The sequence below is a fragment of the Ambystoma mexicanum genome, chromosome 3q (genome assembly GCF_040938575.1).
Source record: "Ambystoma mexicanum isolate Mex_15411 chromosome 3q, UKY_AmexF1_1, whole genome shotgun sequence".
NCBI lineage: Eukaryota > Metazoa > Chordata > Amphibia > Caudata > Ambystomatidae > Ambystoma > Ambystoma mexicanum.
The window spans coordinates 290,494,125-290,507,629 of record NC_090926.1 but is presented as its reverse complement, the minus strand read 5'-3'; positions in this window follow the sequence as shown (position 1 = coordinate 290,507,629).

The window sequence follows — 13,505 nt, the reverse complement described above, 5'->3', positions numbered from 1 at the left end:
CCTTGGTGCCTTTGGTACAGGAGTAGTTGTGGCGGCAGGTATGTAGACCTAGGGGGTGGATTCAGTTTGTGATGCAGAGGCTATCAAAATGGGAGATCCATTTCCCCTGACTAGCCACCAAGTTCTCGTGTACGAGCACCCGTTCTGTGTTTTCAGCCGGTTTTTCCACAGATGAGTTACCAATTTGTGGGTGCTCCAACTGTTCTACTCCTAGTTGGGTCCCTTCTTGAGTTCCCACTCGTTCTTGTAGTGCATAGCACAATTGCAAAAGGGAGTCATTATCCAAGTCCAGAGGGAGATAGCTTCCTTCTCCCTCCAATTGTGAGACATTGCTTTTATTCCGTGCAACCTCAGCCTCTCCTTTGCTCGTTTTACTTGGGAAGTAGGCATCTAGCGGTCCCTTTTGTGGGGCCTCAGGCTTATCTCCAGGTTCCTTTGGTCCCCCGCGTTCCAGGGACTTTTTATTACATGTGACCACGGTCTCTTTGTTTGAACGTAAGCCATAAGGTTTCTTTGCCCTGGCCGCCACAGATTTATTACGATTTGCCGCCTTTCCCGGCATTTTGGGCGATTTATACCAGTGCTTTAGATTCCCTTAGTTATGTACTAGTGATCTAGTTTTGCACTCGGCTCACAATAGAATCAGTTGTCTGAGGTTCCGGGGTAGATTAAGGGCAGACCGAGGGCTACGAGGGCTATGGTAGAACATCTATCACACTCCCAGGGTCTGCAATAGTGTATAGCGGAATCGAGGGCAGTGTCAGTAATAACTCTCTCACTCCCAAGCTTCCCTTCCCTTAATCAGGCAAGTACGCTAGTTATTTAATATTTGCCATAGATAGTCCAGCGGAAACAAGCATTTTTAAGGGCCAGGTTCCATGTGTTTCAAAGAAGATTTTCACAGTACCTTTGGTCGTTGGTTTTCCTGGTTTCCTGATTTCTGCTCCTTCCTCGCTCCCGAGGAACACGAGAAACACACTGCGCACACCGCGCGCTCCGCGTACAAGTGCCTATTTGAAAGGCCAGTCCGCCCACTCCAGTGAGGAAACCAAAGGCACTGTAGAAAGACTGCCGTTGAAAATGGTCCTTGCAGGAAACACGAGAAACACACTGCGCACACCGCGCGCTCCGCGTACAAGTGCCTATTTGAAAGGCCAGTCCGCCCACTCCAGTGAGGAAACCAAAGGCACTGTAGAAAGACTGCCGTTGAAAATGGTCCTTGCAGGAAACACGAGAAACACACTGCGCACAAGTCATAATGGGAATTACCTTTTGTAGGTAAAATGTAAGAACATGAGAACAAGAGAATTTACCAAATTTAGCTAAAAGTATTTTGGCCTGCGAGATTAGAGATAAGTTTTCTACTCAAACTACTTTGTTCTGGTTTGTTTACTGGAGTTGCTGAACATTACACCAAGATATTTATATTCATCAACTATCGTTAGTTTTTGTTTAAACAAAACCCAATCAGTGTTTCCGAAGTTTCAGATGATTATTTCTTAGTTCCATAACTTGGGTTTTTTCCAAATTAACTGTGAGATTATTCTTAACAACAAAGCATTCTAGCTGATTAAGAAGTAACTGAAGTCCACTCGGTGTTTGTGAAATGAGGACCAAATCATCCGCATAAAGAAGCCATGCGATGATTTGCTTGCCGAGTTTAGGTGCATCATTAATTACCTTCAAAAAATCTACGCCTAGGTCAAAGATGAACATATTAAACAGGGTTGAAGCAAGAATGCAGCCTTGCTTTAGGCCGCGTTTAGTATGAATGGTTTTAGATAACCCGTCTAGGTTCAATTTGACTTGCATTGTTGTATCAGAGTGTAATAGTTTTATTAATGAAATAAGTGATGTCGGGCAACCAAAATTCGACATTTTATCAAATAATAATTGTCGATCAACTGAATCAAAGGCGACTCGAAAGTCGACAAATGCCAAGTAGAGAGATTGTTGTTTCATTGCATATGCTGCTTTAATAGCATTAAGTGTAGTTATATTGATAGCAGTACCTAACCCCGCTACAAAGCCTGTCTGAAAAGGGTCACGTCTGTTTTCATTATGTAACCAAATATTGAGGTCCCGCAAAATAATTCTGGAGAAGATTTTCCCAGGTGCGTCTAGCAATGCTATTGGGCGATAGCTTGCTGGGCTTGTGCGATCCCCCTTTTTGTAAATAGGGACTATCACAGCTTTGCACCAAGAAGGAGGAATGCTTTGTTTCACCTGGATAGAAAGAAAAACAGCGTGTAAAACTTTGGCCCATAGAGTCGGATTCTGTTTTAGAGTGTAATTCGACAGACTGTCAGGGCCCGGGGCTCTAGATGAACTTGCCTTATTAATATAGAATAGTATGTAGTCCATATCAAACTTTAAAAAGAATGGGGAACCATCAAATCTCGGTAGGTCTTGTTTCCTGTTATTTGATGGTAAATCATACATGTTCGTGAAATATTCAACCCAGCATTTCTCCGATACACCATTAGTTTGAGATGAGAGTTGTGAACATGTTGTGCTAGAGTTAATTAATTTCCAGATCTGAGAAGTATTTTTTATCTGAGCTACTCGAAGCCACTGTTCACCATCTTTTTGATACATGCTTGCTTTATGCGCTCTTATCCAATTTTTATAGTCCGTTTTTATTCTGCGTAGAGCTGAATCGCGATATTTCTGCGGTACAAGCAAGGATTGTCTTTTCTGTTTGAGAAATAAAGATTTTCTATCTCTAATTGACTGATCAAATACATGGGTAGGACGAGTATTATTATTCGTTTTATGCGCAATTGTCCTAGAGGAGGCAAAGAGATGCATTTTATCATAATATTCTAATGGAATAAACGCTTTCTCTGATAGGAGGTGATAATCATTAATCAAATCTTCGCCCAACGCTTCTAAGTCAGGATTCGTCCAATATAGCCTATTCAGCTGTGTGTTGATCTTCAAATTTTTTAGTTGCTGTTGACGGTCCTGCAAATTACTCTGAGTATGGACAGAGAATTCAATCGTCCGCATCATATGATCACTATCCAAGGAGGGTAAAACAAGAAACTTGGATATCTGACTGAATAGTACTCTGTCTACATAGACATAATCGATAATTGCTTTGTGTTGTCCACTTGACCAATTGTAAGAAGGTGGAATGTCATTTTTAAATGCACCGTTCAACATTAACAAATCCCAAGTTTCTACAAAAGAAAGCCACTGAGAGGCCCGTTCCGAATTCCCTTTTTTAAACGTCATAAGGAGATGAATATTCAGGTCTCCAGCCAGAATAATATGCATGATGTTAGGAGTAGCAGCAATGCTTTCCATGATGGCATTGAGATCCTTTAGAAAAATAGACGTTAGAATAGCTACAGGATTCCAATATAGATTAATGATTGCGATTTTTATGTCCTGAATTAGAATTACAGACCATTGCATGTAGGAATTCGGAGAGGGGCAATCGGCTACATTGGTTACAGTTGAAATATCAGAAATTATTGTTAGACCAGACATTGGTCTACCTTTCAGGCCTTTAATCGCAGGAACCAGATGAATATGATGATTATCCCATGATGGAGAAATCGTAAACCAAGTCTCTTGCAGAAGCACTATATCAAAATTTGTTAATATACATTTTGGGTTGTTCAATAAGTGCTTATGCCCTCTGGTGTTCCAACTCAAAATTCTAATTTTGTGTGTAAGAGGGCATGACTCATCAAATACTAGTTATGCATTTTTGCAACAACAGCAACTATTCGATTGGATTACAGAAGATGTGCTTTCTTTTGGCAGAGTTGCAGGAGTTGATCCCGCAGCTCTTATTCTTTCTGTGAATTGCAAGTCTTCAATTGGATGATTTTCACCATTAGTAGGGATTAATTTGAATCCTAATTCAAAGAGCGCCAACCTCGCAGACCATATGATGTTAAAAATGGCCCGAGATCTAATCCACAAACAGACAGTTAAATCATTTTCATCAGGGAATTCAATCCTATCAATGTCTCCTGAGGCAAGACTCTCCAACATTGGGATATCAGAGACTATTTCCATAATACTCCCTCTGTTCATAGTGTATTTCGGGAAGGAACCACCTCGACAACTGAGAAATATCGAATATAAATGAGATTTTTTATTTCCACTACCTGAAGTCATTGAGACCATTTTCTTTGTGCGTGGGGTTTCTTGTATAGAGTTTGTTTTCTCAATTGCTGCTGGGAGCTGAAATGAAACATTTCTGACGTTAACTTTCTGATCTGCAGTTAATGAGGGATCAGAATTATAATCATAGGCAGACAATTTCATGGCAGATTTAAGTGTCTTTTGTTCTATGGTTAGGGCCACTAAGCAGTCCCTAATCGAAGATAAAATATCAGTTTGCACATTTGCCTGTAATGCCGGTACTGTTGAAATGTCAGAAGGATTCTTTGTACCTATACCAACTGCACCATCTCGGAGTGGCAAGGCAAGTGAACAACCAGCAGTTTCAAAGCACTGTGTTGGACTTTTATTCAGGACAAGATTGGATTTCATCAACGGATGTGACAAAACCGGACTTGGTCGGTGTTGACACATATAATCATCCACAGCTTTCCTAAGTTCCGCACAAGTGGGTAAAGATCCTTGGCGATCAGAGTTGTTTTCTATGTCAGGCTTATTTGATTCTATTAAGTGCTCCTCAGCAGGTAAGTCTGCACACTCATTATCACAACCTTCCACCACCTTAACCAATTCGTCTAATGGAGAGTGATTTAGATCTACCTGGGAGTCCCCCTTTTTGTCGTTGATCTTTTTTTCTCCTGTGCCAAATTAGTGTATTTTTTAGTTATAGCATTAGAGGCCAATCTTAGACCACTCGCTGGTTTGGAGAGAGACTTAATAAACTGTTTAGTCTGACCATTTGATGATACCTTTTTAGATTTTTGATTTTTTGTTTTCTTCACATTTATAATAGGTTCAGATTTTTGTTTTTTAAAATTTCTGTCAAATCATATAGGCTTCTTTATGTACTTGTGCGCTTTCGCCAATGGGAAGTATCTTAGCAGAAGATGGTATGCATGATTCATCAATAGATGTTACTATAGGAAGTACTTTAGGAGAGAGCGTCAAAGGTAATTCTTCGATGGATTTCGTAAGCCGCAAGGGCACAGCAGCCGGAACCCTCGGTGGGATCTCTCGAATGATGCCTTCTACAAAAGGGACATCAGTTTGTAAAGTTGGTGCAAGTTTATCAGTTAAGCATTGACTGTTTTGAGAACCATATTGATCTGTAACCCTTTTGAGTGAAGATATAAGCTCAGGTATTTGATTAAATGCTAACAAAGCAGCTTTTTCCTCAAACATCTGCCTCTGAGCCAAGGAGTCAGCAATCGATTTTTGCCAAATAGCATTGTTTTTAAAATTGTCCAGAATCGAGTTTACTTTGGTATCCAGAACTTCAAATAGTTTTGCAAGAGATGTTATGGCAATATTCATCATTTCTAACGTTATTATTGGAGATTTTTTCAAGAGTGACTCTCTGGTCATAGCAGAGTTAGCTCGATCCGGCCTTCTTGGGGTCGGAGGTATAAATGAAATAGAAGTTTCAATTTCAGAAGTACTTTGATTCTGGATTAAGGCAGGAGATTTGGAAAGATCAAGACTATCATCCTTGGCCGAGAAGCAGGAGTGCGACGAATAAAGATCAATTACAGCATCATCCACTTAATTGAAGATACTTTTTGATTTATCCAATATGTTTGGGGCATTGCCTGTGCGGGCATTTTGCAATATCATGGTGTCTGATAGGGAAATATTGCATGGTTGCTCACAACCTTTATTACTGACATTAGAGTCTAATGCTGTGGGGGAGCTCATTAAAGGTTGTTTATTAGCTAAGCATTCTTGATTAACAAGTAAAGGTTGAGCCTCTACGTTTCAGACGCTTAAATTGGCTAATTCAGGCATTTTTGCCATCAAACGACTCACATGCAGTGCTCTGAATCCAAAGTCTCGGATATCACCAGCCGGAGTATTGGAGCGGGTACGTTTCTTCCCAGCTCGTTTATCCGACTGAGGTCCTTTTGTAGTTGGGCGAGCTGATTTCGGAGTTGAGAGGGCTAACATTATGCGACGAGTCACACAACGCACGTAGCCGTAATGGACATGGCATGTCCGTGCGTAAGTTATAGATCTTTCCCCTTTTATCAGTCATGATCAAAAATATATGAGTAATAAATTGTAATGTAAACGTTTGTGCTATTGTGTGTGTGCTGTTCACTAATTCAAGCACAACTTAATAATTAGAAGGAAACCAGAGATATTTAACACATTAAAACACTTAAAATAGAAAATAAATAAGAACGTGCAAAGAATAACATAGCATAAGAAATTCTGCAATTTAATTAAAAAAAAAAAAGAAAGAGAAAATAATTTGTAATAACCCTCCCCATGCGCCCCAACGCCGCGGCAAAGCGGGACTTTCAGGGGCTTCCACGGGGTCTCATTATATTATCTTTAGTAGAATGAAACACAGCGTGGCTCAAAGAGGATTAATACCTCCACAGTCACCTACTGCGTTTTCTATGAGCAGAGTCTTTGCTTAATCAATACCAGAAGCAGTTCACGCCAACAACAAATGTGAAAATGACAGCTGTTTAGTTTAAGCAAGATTGCAAGGTAGCTTCAGTTGAGAAAGGCAGCTTGCACACAGTATACAAAACGGCTGCTTGCAATTGGTGTAATTGGATTATTTGTAGGAGATGAGGCACAGCATGGCTCAAGGTAGAATAATACCTCCACAGTCACTCTACGAGTCTTCTAGAGAAAAGTCTTTGCTTAAATCAATCCAAAGACAGTTCGCACCTAGTCCAATTGCCGGAATGACAGTTGATTAGTTAAAACAACATAGGGCAGCTTCAGTGGACGGCAATTACACAAAGCGTGCAGAGAAAAAATATAAAGCAAAATTATTGTTCCTTTTGCAAGCATAATGCGTTGTGTATTGAAAAGGCAAACACTAATTGCTGGGAGCGCTTTCCATCGGAGCAAGTTAATAGATGAAAAGACACTTTTCCACTGTCCGGAAATAAACAATGTCCACTTGTAATGGCAATTGCAGATATAGGCGAGGAAGGGGTCAGAGGAGGGGAGGCTTACCGTGTTGGTTCTGGGCGAGGAGAATTCCTTCGCCTCGGGTCCTACACCCTTCCTCACCCCACAGAACACCGCAGAACACTTCCTCACACTTCCGCTTCGTTTTCGCGAGAGTTGTGCTTTTTAAAGTTCCTCCAATTCAGGGTAGCACAGCTGTTAAAGGAGCCGTGTAGCAATAATGCACTTCAACAAAATTGCATTCTCCAACGCAGGCACCGCAGAACACTTCCTCACACTTCCCTTCCTTTAATGTTTATACAGCATTCTCTTTCTGGGTATTACACCAATTTTCTCTAGAGGCATACTTTTTCTGCGCTCATGCTGTTTAGTTTTGCCTTAGCCAGCCCAAGTTGGGTGGATATGCCCAGAGTTGGGGTGCCTAGATTGCTATGCTTAGCGACCAAACGTCACCACCTGATGGTGCCCAATATAGGCGGAAACATGCCTGCTTATGCTCTTGTGAAATGGGAATGCCGCCTTTTTGGTAGGGACCAAACTTGATTTGCATATTGTCTTTCCACATCTGCAATGGCATGGCTGGCTGAAAGGATGAAACATGGAGGGTTGAGCCGGGCAATGCTAGTAGTTATGTTCTGATGTTCAAGTCGGCCCACGAGGAACCAGCAACATCTGAACCCACAGGTTTACAACTCTAACGGAATCATAAGTACCTGAACGATACAGACCCCATTAGCCCAACCCTCAATCTTCTGCATACTTAAACCCACACAAAACCACACAACCATCTCTCCCAGCAATCTGCACGCACTTTACCACACCTTATCAACAACATAAACTTCACCCACAGCACTCGAGGCCGTCATCCGATCAGATACTAGCACTCGGTGTATACCGAGCTGAAGCTGCCAACAGCACACCACTTCTCCCACTCTCCTCCTCCCCTCCTCCCGACTAACCCTGCCCACCATTCCTGTTTACAGATCCACCAGAGCGCCTGGAGACCAATTCCGTTGGTGACGGTGCGCTATACAAGTACCGCTAACATAACATCTTTTTACAATGCGAAAATAAAGCAAACATTGGAGACCAGATGCAGTGTTTGCTATAGGTATGCGGGGGATATGAGTAGCCCAAATAGGACAAGCAGTACTCCTCTATTGCACATTTTTTTTTATTTAACTGGATTACTTAAACTAGGACGTTCAAAATTCCAGAGTGGGTTATAAACTGAAACAAAGCATCCTATTCAAATAGAAATCCCTGTGCCTGACGTTGGCCACATGATGGCAGTCTTGCCCTGCACTAGTCGGTATTAATGGCAATTTCTTCTTTAAAGTAGGGAAATAGCCACAAACAAGAGAAAGCTAGGAATGCAAGCATCAGCGACGTTTCTTTTTTTCTTTATTCTTATAAAGCAACCAAAGCACTTGGTTAAGCATCTAAATTCTACTAACTTCATTCATTAGTCTTAAATTGGGCTACACTTTTTCTTTAAGTCTTATTGCCGTTTTTTCCCCCATCTGTAGTTGTGAAGAAAATGGGTGCACTTCCACATTTATAAATCCCAGTCGCCTTTAAGATTGAAAATACAGTGCTTTATAATCCACCTTGTTTAAGGTCGGTTCTCTTTCTAATTGTTCAAGAAGGAATGCCATGTCTTGTAGCTTGTTACCTTTGTATTTCATCGATGAACGGAATTCTATATTCTGCAATCCGATTCAGGTTCGCAAACTGTGCATAATCTGCCAGCTGTTTGTTCAAAATATTTCAATTTATCGGACACCGACTGGCCGTAACAGGACCCATGTCTGACGAAGGTCTGCTACTCACAATGCGCCTTGCAGTTGGTGCCCCCTCGGATTGATTTTTTCCCCTTTTTTTCTGCCATTGATTTCTGTCACTGAGGAGTAGAAAGCTTCTTGTATCCATTTGATTGCATGGAATGAGAAGCACCACACTGGGAACCGCTCTATGACGTATCTAGGATGTAAAACGTTTACAAAGAAGACCAGAAAGGAACAGGATGGCGGCCGATGCCCTGAAAACGGGCATTTCGGATGCCCCATTCTCTACGTTCCAAAGCAGTTTCCAAGAGTGTGTCGGTAACTTATCTCTAAAAAGGGATGGGTATTAAAACCGATCCTATGAAGAGCACCAGTCTTGCTCCCAAAGGTGCCTGCCCTATATGCTTCAGATAGAAGACACAGCTACAAAAGGCACTGAGAAAATAAATGCATGGCGTGTTGGTAGAAGGTGAGTACAGAACACCTGCCTTGCACAAGTCCCTGTAAAACATTAATTGCAGAAATGGCCTCTCTGACCTCATGCTGGCAAAAGGCTGCATGCAAAAACAAGATTAAACTGCAGGTGCAAGAAAGTAAAAGCACACGTGCCCATCGGCCGTAACCAGTTTACTAAACGGAGAAGATCACACGAGTCTTAGTCCAAAGCACCTTTTGCAACCCTCACACTAAGGAGCTTTATTTCACCGGGTGGGAGTCAGCATGGGTAAGACTAGCAGAAATTGCCGAGTAGCCTACATGTTAAATCGAAACACTTGGAGCGTGCAAGCATCTTAATGATCTCCCCAATAAACGTAGTCCTAAGTGCTCTCCTACCACTGATGGGTTTCAACGCAGGGCGCCCTCTCGCATTACAGTTGTGCTCCAAGTCGAAGTGCTCTAGAACTAGGTCTCCCACTAATACAGGGCCCAATTTTAGGTGCTCCCTTACACCCACGCTTAATATTGTACAAAGATGGAATGAGGATGTCATTTGAATACATTTGTATTTATTCAAACATTATTTTTCTTTAAGAGCCGCCATAGATGGCTTATAACTTATTGAAAACACATTGTTCACCCACTAAAGAAACATCACAGTATACATACATACACAGAAAAACCTCTTAACGTGCAATAAATTGCTAATATTCACCACAATCTCCCCAGAGGAAGAATGTATAAAAAGGGGGTGTGGTGGGAGGGGGGGCATAATACCTCCGCCAACGTGAGGCGTTGGTCAACAGTACAATATCACCCAGTCAGACCTATACATAAGTGTAACACGTAATAAAAAAAAAACTAAAGTCTACTAGGTGAGACAGCTGGTGAAGCCACTCTCTCCCAAATTCTGATGGAGCTCTCGGAAGGGTAGACCTAAATTCCCCTTCCTCCTAGTTGCAACACCTCTCCTATTTAGGGAATGTTTTCATCAGGATAGGTTATCCTTATTGTTACTATTAGCCAATCGTGAATGGAAGTAGTTGATTCCAAAAAAACACTCCAAAGGCACTTGACTGAACCATGCGGGTCGTGAATAAATCTGATGTTTCATCTATGAGAAGGGATTCCAAATGCCCCTGGGCATAAAGTATGCTTCCAGTCTCCCATGCCCCATGAAATGAACACACAACTGAGGAGGAGTCTGGCGTGGAGTGTAGGGAAGGAGAGGGGTGTCTGAATACCAAGGGTGTGTCTGAGACCTAGCTGTACTATTCCCTTTAGAGGGTCAAAGGGGAAATTGGAGAAAGATGGATGCGACCACTGATGAAAGACCTTCAATGGAAAAAAGGATAGAGCCGTGTCCCGATCTCTGAATGGATGGACCACGGAGCACAGGAAACACAGATCCCTATCCCCCCGTCCTCCCTGGAGAAACCCGTGGGGGTGGTAAATGCTGCACACCAAAATATACTAAAGGGGAAGTGATATGGGCAGCGCTTAGTCTGAACACTAGGGGTAGAAAAGGTACTGCCACTAAACCCTATTAAAATCCCCCACTTCTGCACACAACACAGGGTTGTAATTGTAGCACACCAGAATGTATGACTGGGTAAGGGATATGCACAGTTAATCAAAACGCCAAGGGTAGCAAAGGGTACTGCCACTAACCACCCCTACTTAAAACTCACCCTTCTGCATACACCTCTCAAACTCTGAACTAAACACAAACCTACCTCTACACACAACAAACCGCACGCACTTCTTTACACCACAACAATGAAACAAACCACACATAACCTTGCACAACAGGACATGGTGGCTACCAACCAAAAAATACACCTATGCTCAGTGAACGGTGCTGCCAACAGCACATCACAGCTCTTGCTTTTTCCTCCCGCTCAGTCCTACTAATTTACCCCCTGCCTTGCTTTGCTGAATACCAAGAAACCATGCAGGTGGCAACAGTGTGCGGTAGAAGAACCTTTAATATAACATAACATGGCACCGAAAAGCCACAAACGCTCCGAATAGCAGTCAGGCTTCGAAACCCATTTCAACGCCCAAAAGCAGATATGCACCGAAAGGCAATCAATCTCTAAAAAGGTGCATGGCACTGATGCACACTGTTTAGCTGACATACTCTCAATGTAACGTCGTGATAAAATAAGCCAGTCACATTCTGACATCCCAGAATAGAGCACCAAAGCTCCTGAATTCCTAGTCGCTACAGCAGATGACTTGGAGGAAGAATTCTATATGTCCCCCAATTTAAATGGACTCAAGTAGTGCCAAATAAGGGAATAAAGAACATAAATCCAAGCCAAGGTTGCTGACTTAATTTTTAACAAGCTACTGTAAGAAACCCGAAGGCACTCTCACACCTACTCTCCAATGGCCATCGTTTTTGTATCCCGCCCCTGGGGAAGGACTAGCGAGGGAATGTCACCTCGGTGAACGGTCCTTGGGTATTCGAGAGAGAGTACCTGAAGGCGAGACACATTATCCCCCATTTTGTGACAGTGATTCACTTTACCCTCCCTCAGCCTTTGTAGGATAGTGCTTCCCACGTCCTACTTTTCCCCCTGAAGTCAGACCAAGTACTGAGAAGCAGAAACTAACCCCAAGAGCAATGAAGATTATCTTTAGGAGACACCACTATAGTACTGAGAAGAGGGGTACCTGAAAGCTATAGCACTGAAGGTCAGGCATGTCATGTTACTTGGACTAATTTTGTGCAGGCAATTGAACCTGGGACTTCACACCTGCAGCCTGTTAGAGACTCACAGGTGTATAAATGGTGGAGTCCACAAACTGCAAAAAAGCGATAAGCCTGTGGAGTAAGAGGAGCAGGAAGGCCAGCACAGCCTGAGAGAAAACATAGGGGAACGGAACGTCGAGACGCTGGAGAAAGGCTCAGTATAACAGTGTCACTGCGTTGCAAGGGAGCCGTGTGTCCAAGGAGCCAGTTAGCGTGAGAGAAGGGAGCCATGTAAACAGGCAGTCTCTATGCTGTGGCTAAGAGCTGCTCGTCCCCTGACTGGAAGTCTAGGGGTGTCTGTGGAGCAGGCAGTGAGATCCTAATCGTACAAACCAAGAAACTGGGAAAGAACCGTTAAGTGACTAGTAAGTGCCAATGAATGAGAAAGTTAGTGAAGCTACACTGTATTGGAGTGCTCACGTGCAGGCAGCATGTTCACCAGCACCTCCGATGAAGACCGAATAATGAAATAGACGAATGCAAGGCCAACAATGGGCTAATGAATAACAATATTTCAGAGTAATTGCGTTTAAAGAATTGGTACCCGGTGAGAGTCGAGCAGAATGCAACACACATTCTGATTGGCTCTCGCCGGGATTCCAGCCGCCTTGTCCTCGTCAGGGGGTGTGACAGCCCCTCAGCCAATGAGGAGGCTGGAAGCGGGACCATCCCTGCTCCGAGCCTCCCCGCGGCTGAAAGGCTGCCTTCGCCCCCCACCGGGGACTCGGGTAAGGCTTTTCTAAAAAAAAAAAAATGTTATTCCCTTTCCTCCCTCCTCCCCCCACTTACCTTCTTGTTCCTGCTTCCCTGGCGAGGGACGAGGAAGCCTCCAGCCGTGTGGAGACTCGAAGCGGGACCATCGCCGCTCCGCGCCTCCACATGGCTGGGGGCTTCCTTTGCCGGGGACACAGGTACGCTTTATTTGATATATATTTTTTTTTTTTATTTTTTTTACTTTGTTTTTTTTTTTTTTAAATCCACTCCCAACCCCACTTACCTTCTTTTTGATCCTTTTTCGGGAGCGGATGCGCTGGGAACACGTGTGTTCCCAGCGCGTCCGCTCCCGATGGCCGCCATGGAAAGGGAAAACAGACTCAGTTTTCCCTTTCCATGGCGGCCATTTTCTTGGTAGTTTCTTTTTTTTTGTTTTTCCTGTCCCGAAATGCTGCAGCGTTTCGGGACAGAAAAAAATGGTTTTAGTGCCCCGGTCACGCACATAATGCGGGCCGGGGTACTAATAGCAATATGACCCTCGCGGCGGGGGCATTACCGACTCAGGTAATGCCCCGAGGCCTTCGTTAACTATGGGCCCCGGGGCATTACCTGAGTCGGTAATGCCCCCGCTGCTCGGGTCTTATTGCTTAAGTATACGTGTTCAAAAGAATCTGAACAGTTAAAGGACCATTCCAAAGCAACGCAAGCAAGTTATATTATGAGTTTTATGC